Source organism: Gracilinanus agilis, chromosome 5 (assembly GCF_016433145.1).
Source record: "Gracilinanus agilis isolate LMUSP501 chromosome 5, AgileGrace, whole genome shotgun sequence".
NCBI lineage: Eukaryota > Metazoa > Chordata > Mammalia > Didelphimorphia > Didelphidae > Gracilinanus > Gracilinanus agilis.
The window spans coordinates 214,725,168-214,733,950 of record NC_058134.1 but is presented as its reverse complement, the minus strand read 5'-3'; positions in this window follow the sequence as shown (position 1 = coordinate 214,733,950).

The window sequence follows — 8,783 nt, the reverse complement described above, 5'->3', positions numbered from 1 at the left end:
CCTCTGCTCTCCCTCTCTTTCCCCTCCTTTGCTCTCTCCACCAAAAAACTCGCAGTTAGAAGAGGGAGATGATTAGAAAAGAGGAAAAGCATTCATGAGAAAAATGCAATCTAGGAAGCCCAGGCTTGGAGCTGAGGAAATAAGCATCGAGATATTCAGGAGGCACGCTTCAGCTGGGTCAGCTTTCTCTCTAGGATCTATGGTTCCAAAACCAGAGTTCCTGCCACCTGGGAAAAGCAACAACCAAGGAAGGAGGGACCCCAAGAGCTCTGGGAAAGGACCCTAGGCTTGGAGTCTGAGGGCCTGCATTCAAATCCTGCCTCGATGACTTGCTACCTGTATAACCGGGGGTGTCGTCCCCCCATCCCTGGTCCTCAACTTTTTCCTCTGTAAAATTAGGAGGGGGTTGGTGTGGATGGCTGCTGAGGCTCTGTCCAGCGCCAGATGTAGGATCCTGTTTCACTCTAGCCCAGAGATTCCAAAACTTTTTTGGCCTGCCGCCCCCTTTCCAGAAAAAATATTACTTAGCCCCCTGGAAATTAAATTTTTTTTATTTTAATAGCAATTAATAGGAAAGATAAATGCACCTGTGGCCATCACCGCTTCCTGGATCACTGCAGCACCCACCAGGGGGCGGTAGTGCCCACTTTGGGAATCACTGCTCTAGGTTGTGGTCCCTTTCAGGGAGATGCAGGGCAGACCTGTCTAACGGCTTCACCTTGCTGTGACTGCTGGCATTGTGGATGAACAGCCATGCAGGTCCGTTTGGCAGTCAGGGAGGAAATGCTGCACTGCCCACCCACCTCCTCTCCTGTCCATTGTCAGCCTTTCTCTGTCCCTCCCCAAAGAATTAACTGCCCATTAGTCGCCTGTCATGGCAGACATCCCTGCTGGCTACTTTCAGAAAGGCTGGAGCTGGAAGGGCGGATGAATGGCTACTGGAGCACAGAACAGGAATAGATGGGGCCACAAGGAAGGGCCTGCGGGGCTGCCTGCTCTCCTAGCTTGGCCTGACTAGATCGGCGACTAATGGATGATTGTTCCCTGACAAACCATGAAGAATCGCCTCCCAACTCCAGCCTTCCCACACGCTGCTCGTTCCAGAGATTAGTGCCTTCCTGGGGCTTAAAAGGAAAAAATGAATGGGTTAGCTGTGGACAGGGGGAAAGGAAAAGTGTCCTGAATGTGCAAAATCATCTTTAAATGGAGGTTTCTTAAAGAGAGGCAAGAACATTGGGCTGGACCTCAAGAGAGATGGGTTCTCCTGTCTACTTTGCCACCACCTGATTGTGTGACCTTGGACAAGTCACATCCATGGACCTCAGCTTCCTCCTTTGTCAAAGGCATAGACAGTAATAGCTCCTGTTTTTAGTGCATTTTAAGAATTTACTCAAATGGAACCTCACAACCACCCTGAATGGCAGCTGTACTTGTCTAAGGACTTGAAGGCTTCTTGACTCCTTTCCAACCCAAGATCCAGTAGTGTTGAGTCCTCCTCTAGGCATTATTGTCCCCCATTTGCCTGTGGATTGGTTAATGGTAGGTTCATAGAGCTGGAAGAAACATTCCAGGTCACTGAGTCCAACCCCCTCATTTTATAGGTAAGCCACTAAGACAGAGAGCGGAGTGACTTACCTAGAGACACAGAGGCAACAAGGAAAAGAGCTGACATTTGAATATAGGACATGGGAGGATGGGTTTACCTCTATAAGGGACCTCAAAGTCCATCTAATCTAACCATCTCATTTTACACTTAGGGAAACTGAGGCTCATGGTCAACACAGGGAACTGGCAGCAAAGCTGGGATTCAAACCCAGGACTCTGCCCACTGCTCTGGGCTTCCTCCTTGTACCATGGAATGGATACTCAAAGAGAAAACCCTTTGAGCTCTTCCACTTTATTTCCTCCATGAGTTTTTCCATTGTGTGATATGTCTTCTATCACTACCTAAGCAATATGGAAATATGTATTGCATGAAAGCACTGGTATAACCTATATCAGACTATTTACAGCCTCAAGGAAAAGGGAAGAGAAGAGAGAGAGGGAGAAAATCTGAATCTTAAGATGGCAGAAAACAATTGTCAAAACTGTGTCTACGTGTAACTGAAATAACTACTTTAAAAAAAAGAAAGGAAAAGGGCATAAGATGAGATTATGAAAGAAAAGAAAAATATAAATGCAAAGGTTTTTCATAATGGAGATGAATACAAACTAGGGAAAACAGAAGGCAGCAAACTGAATAAAGGAGATGGTATAACAGCCATACCAACAGATTCAAAAACTAGCTCAGAAATAAAAATCAATTCAGATGAATTCAAGAAAGAGAGAGAGGAAGGAAGGAAGGAAGGAAGGAAGGAAGGAAGAAAGAAAGAAAGAAAGAAAGAAAGAAAGAAAGAAAGAAAGAAAGAAAGAAAGAAAGAAAGAAAGAAAGAAAGAAAGAAAACCCTATGAGCCCAGCGGCTCTGAAAGAAAAAGCAGGAAGCGGATTGGTGGGGGGGAGCTGCTCCAGGGGATCGTCCCTCTGAATCCATCCATCCCCTTAATGGGGGGCCATCAATCAAAACTTCATGGTGGGGCCTCTGCTTGCCCCTAACATCCATAGGCTTTATTAGCTGAAGTCTCTCAGTGAGAAACAAATAGATTTGGAGACTGGCTCTATGAGCCCTGCTGCCCCCTGCTGGACAAAGTCCATCCTACCTGGAACTCTGGGGACCAGGGATTTTTTGAGCTAGAGATGGGTGAGCTTTAAGACTCCTTACAATATTACCCAGACTTACAATGCAGGGGGCGGAGGTGCTTTAAAGAGTGACCATCACCTGGCGAACTTCCCTAGAAAGGCAGTTGTGGAAATGTATAGACACTTTTTGTGGCTTAAACATGATGGTTTACTTAGAGAATTCTAAAAAGGCAACCAAAAAACTAATTAAAACACTAGAGAACATAGAAATAAATGGATATGTCTTAATATGATAACAGGATTTTGTCTCAGCATCCTTGGGTTCTAATCTATGTTTATAATATACACCTTCCTTATTTTTCAATTCAAGAAGACTAGGGAGCAGCCAAAGTAAACATGGGGCATAACCAAAAGCATGGTCAAGCTCCCCAATATCTCTTCCACAAAGATATAGAAAATACATTAGAAGAGACAGCTAGGGGGCTCGGCAGATTGAGAACCAAGCCTAAAGACAAGAGGTCCCAGGTTCCAATCTGACCTCAGACACTTCCTAGCTGTGTGACCCTGGGCAAGTCACTTAACACCCAGTGCCTAACCCTTACCTCTCTCCTGCCTTGGAGCCAATACACAGATTGATTCTAAGACAGAAGGTAAGGGCTTAAAAAAAGATAACACATTAGACTGTGATTGGGAAATTTTTTCATCACAATGAAACATATTTCCAGCCTCTGAAGACATGTGTCCTATTTGCCAAGTCAAGAAGAGGTCCCAGACCCATACAGCAGAGCCCCAACTTCATGTATGATATAGGAACAGGTGCCAGTTGTTGTTCACTGTCCAGATCCCAGTCACAAATCCAGAGTGGAATAAGGAGGGGACCTACACCTAAAAGTGATATTTGAGCAGTTGCAAGCCCTAGGCAGTCTATAGAGCAATTGGAGAAGCAAACAGTAACTGGATGTCTCTGGCCCCATAGCTGGTCTGAAGTCTTCCATGTAATAGCCAGGGCAGGAAACTCATACCTAAGAAGAGCCTTCAATTCTGTCACCTTGAACCAGGAGAGCCTTCCAACTAACTAATAAAGCATGAGTCTACTGGAACTTCAACCAAAGGCAAACCCAACGTATGCTGCACTGACCAAACCCAGGGCAGACCAGTTAGGTAATGTTCAGACTTTGCCCAAGATAAATACCATTTAAGTATTTTGTTTAAAGCATTGAAAACATACAGATCTCCAGCTTGTACAGTCCTTGAGATCTTGAAATAACTCCAACCTCAGTATCCGGAGAAAACAGCAGAAAGACCCAAGAGGACCTAAGCTCAGCCTAGACATTTCCTCCCAAAGTGCACAAAATACAGCCCTAACATAAAGTCCAAAGTCAAGAGGTCTATAAGTATAGATATACAAACCTTTCCAATAAAATCAAGGGGAAAGAGAAAACAATTATTATCACCATTATCACTCAGTATACTGCTAGAAAATCTAGATATCTTGATAAGATAAGAAACAAATTAGAGAATAAGTTTAAAGCAGTGGTTCCCAAACTTTTTTGGCCTACCGCCCCCTTTCCAGAAAAAATATTACTTAGCGCCCCCTGTCACATACTATCACCGCCCCCTTACAGTTCTTCACCGCCCCCAAATGCACCTGTGGCCATCACCGCTCTTCTGGATCGCTGCAGCACCCACCAGGGGGCGGTGGCTCCCACTTTGGGAATCACTGGTTTAGACAAAGAGGAAACAGCATTACACTTATTATGGATGGTAAGATAGTTTACTTTAAGATTGTAAAGAGACAAGCAAAAAACTAATTAAAACACTAGAAAGCATAGGAATAAAGGAATTTTATCTTAATATCATAAGTAGCATTCAAGTGGGAGTCCTTTTTACCCTCTGGACATTCTATAGCTTTTCAATATCAACTCACTGATTAAGAGCTGGAAGAAACCTCAGATGCCATCTAGTTCGGTGCCTTCATTTTTACAGATGAAGAAACTTAAGGCTCAGAAAAAAGGAATTGACTTGCTTAAGGTCACACATCTATTAAATAGAGAACCTGGGACCTGAACCCAAGTTCACCTCCAATTATAATGCTTTTTCCATTTTGCTATAGGAAAATCACTTCCCCAGGAAGTTTAATCTTTATTCAATAACAATCATAATCATAATAGCTAATATTACTTCGTGCCACATACTATGTTAAGTACTTTATAATTATTATCTCATTTTATCCTCACAACAACAGATAGGTGCTATTATTATATCCATTTTACAAATGAGGGAACTGAGGTTAATTGACTTGGCCAGATTTACCAAGTTATTATGTGTCGCATTTGAACTCAGATCTTCCTGACACCAGACCCCAAGCTCTATCCATTGCACCTCCAAGCTTCCTCAATCAGCAACGGAGATCCATCAAAGGATTTTTGAGCAATGGAGTAGTATGATCAGAACTGAGCACTGAAGCAATAAAAGGAACATTGGATTTTGAAACTGGTGACTTGAGTTTCAAATCTCAGCTTTACCCATTATAGTCTGTAAGACCTAGGGAAAGAAACTTTATACTTTGATCCTCAGTTTTCTCATCTATAAGATGGGAATATTGGAGTAAATGACCCTGATGTCCCTTCTAGTCCCAAAACTGTGGTTCCATGTCTAAACAGCCTCTTATATCCCTTCCAGGGCTAATCTTTCATTCTGTATGATGGCACAAGGAGTAGGAGATGCTCAGCATCTCCTACTTGTTTATACAGGATCGTGGAAATTCACATTTGCATAAGATGAGCAGTAAAAAAACAGCTCTTAAGAGAAGCCCAGAAAAATCCCATTCTCCGGCTTTATCTTCATCTCCTCCCTTTCATGCACCATACCTCTCTTTCAAATGGACTGCTACCTGGTCCCCAAATGAAGCCTTCCCTCACTGGTCTTTAAACCTCTTCTCTCTCTTCACCCTCTTTCCTCATAGCTGCCTCCCAGAATCCTCAGCTCAGCTCAAGGGCCACTCCTCAAGGAAGCCTTTCCTGATCTCCCCCTGCCTAATTGTTCAAGCCAGCTGCTTTCCCAAATGTCCCTTGAGCCCCTTGAATCCCTCCTCTGCCTCCATACCAATACCTCCCCCCGGGTATACTTACTAGGCCATCTATCTGTATATGCAATCACACTATGAGACAAACCATCCAATCATCCATTTTCTTCTCTGTGGGTCTCAGTAAAGTGAGAGGCTTGGACTCGATGTTCTTTGGTAGCTGTCCAACTCTAAATCTCCACTCCCCCAAGTAACTTGGCCAATTGTTGTTGCTATTGTGTAGGGCCCAGCCCTATGTGCTAGGGATACAAAGATGAAAAATAAGATTGTCTCCATTCTCAAGGAACTACTTGGAGATAAGGCAGGATCATATAGATAATGTCAGAGGTAGAATTGGAACACAGATTGGGATTTTAGAGTCTTTTTGACTCTAAGTTAGTGCCCTAAACACCAAGCTAGGCTGCCTCTTGTAGTCACACAGGGCAGGGATATCAAGATTGGGTTTTGAAGTTATGCACACTTAGGATCACATTTGAGGAACTAAAGTGGAGTAGAACTTGATATCAGTCTATTTGGGAGGTTGGAGGGTCAGTTGTGACTCATGAGGAAGACCTAGACTGATTCCAAGGGCCCAGGCATCTAATGTGATCTTGCACAGATCACACAGAAAGGATTATGGCTGATCCTGTCCATTTCTCCATATTATCTATCAGAGGCAGTCTAAATGGTGGGGCTGCTCTGACCCAGGAGGCCCCAGGCTCCCCTTCGGTTTTCTACCTGTGTTTTGTCTCCTCTGCCCAAATGGGATGATGTAGAAGTGGGGGGGGTCCTTTCCCACTTGGAGCTGCTGTCCCCGTTTCCTAGTGATTGAAAGTGATTATTGCTGGAGAGTGGAGAGTTGTTTGTTGGCCAACCTCCAGTGAGTGTTGGAGATGCAGTCAAATTTTCAGCAGCAGAAACGTTTTTGTTGCCAAACTGGAGCTTTGAGGATTCCTGCCTTCCTGATAGTAAGCCTCCTTACTGCAGAGCCCAAGGACTCCATGGGGTGCAGAGGCTAAGCCTGGCACTATGAGAAGATAAATCTCTAGATTCAATTCAAGAAACACATTGAGCATCTGTTATAACTCCCATTAGCCCCACTTTAGAGATGAGGAATATGAAGCAAACAGGGAGGTTCAGCGACTTGCCCAAGGTCACACAGTTAATAATTGTCTGAGACAAGATTCTCAATCATGTCTTCCTGAATTCAGGCCCAGCATTCTATTCACTATTTCAGGTTCCCTCTGTTCTGGGCCTGGCACCATGCCAAGTAAATATAGATCTTGCTTTCCAAGAACTTTTATTATAAGCAACATAGACAGAGCACAGCATAATGGAGACAGCAGATTCTGAATCTGGGAACTTGGGTTCAAATCCCAATTCTGCCTCCCTGTGTGACATTAGACAAGTCATTTCATGATTCATAGTCTCAGTTTCTGTAAAATGATGCCCTCTAAAATCCTTTCCAGCTCTAAAATCTATGAATTCTCATACAAAGTGATTTTAGGGAGGATATTTGACCACTAAGGTAAGGAAGAAAGGCCTTGAAGAGAGGTAAGGAATCTAAGAAGCAGAGGTGAGGGAAGGCATTCCAGATATGGAGGACAACCTAAGCAAAGGCATGATAGTGGACCATGCACAGGGAACAGCAGTTTGGTGACTGGAACATAGAGGTCATCAGGGAGTGTAATGGAAAATCAGTTTGAAAAGCCAGGTTGGAGCCAGATTTTGGAAAGCTCTAAATGCCCAAAAAGAGGCTTTTGTCTCTTTTCCTAGAAGCATTAGGGAACTATGGAAGTTTTTTAAGCAGAAGAGTCATAGAATCAAAGCTTTCTAGCGGAAGGGATCTCAAAGACCTTTCTTTTTACAGATGAAGAAACTGAGACCCAATGAGGGGAAATGACTTGGCCAAGGCCACATAGGCAGTAATTAATGCAAGTTACCTCACTCCAAATCCAGCTTTCCTTTCCCTGAACCATGAGGCCTCTAGATCTATGCTTGAGGAATATCAATTTGGCAGCTGTATGAGGAATGGACTAGAAGCAGAGAGACTAATTAGAAAGCTAATGTAATAGTTTAGCCAAGATGGGAGGGCTTTAACTACATGGGATGAGGATGGCAGAAGACTTTCACTGTTGTGTGTGGGGGTGGAGAGGGAGAAGGCAAGCATTCCAAGAATTTAGAAAGAATTTCTCTCTTACAGATTTCATGTAAATTATCTCACAAATCTCCACAATGCCCTTAATGGATTTAATCGAGTTCATTTATTAAATGCCTACTGTACGCACAGCGCTATAGTAGGTGGGGGACTTCAGAGATAATAATGCAAAAACAGCACATCCTCAATCCCTGATCAAGTTTCCATTCTCCTAGAGGATACAGTATGTAACCAGTTGAAATAATAGAAGGGAATTGGAGGAGGAGGGGGAGGAGAATGTTAACCACCCAGGGGAAAAGGGAAGACTCCCTGTAGGAGGCAGCCCCTGAGCTGAGCCTTGAAGGAGAAGTGGACAGAGGGCAGCTATTATTAGCCCCCTTTTAAAAAAGGTAAAACCAAGATCTTAGGAGCAAAATGAACTTTCCCAGATAATTTCACTGAACCTGATCAAACTGAGACGATTCTGCATCCAACCCTCCATGGATGTGCCTTTCCATTCCCTGGACCATAAAAATGTTCACTTTGATCTAGTTGCCATGGAAAACCCTCTACAAAATTTGTAGGTCAGTTTCGCTGCCCCCACTTGGGTTCCAGCCCCTCCCACTTCAAGGCTGAGGGGATAGGCTCTGGGTCATTATCAGAAGGAAACAGGCACGATAGAAGTAGAGGGAGGCAGGCCCCGCAACCCTCTGAAAGGAAAAAAGAGATAAAGGGGAAATGGAGAGGCTAAGAAGAGCTCGCCTCCTTGGGCCCTTGTGGTCAACAGCCAGTCTTTGGGGGAACTCCTGGAATGCAGGAAAATGTCTTCCTGAGCCAGAAACAGGCCCCTTCCCACTCTGGAGTTCCAGGAACAGTCAGATGGCACTCTCTATGGACTGGTCCAA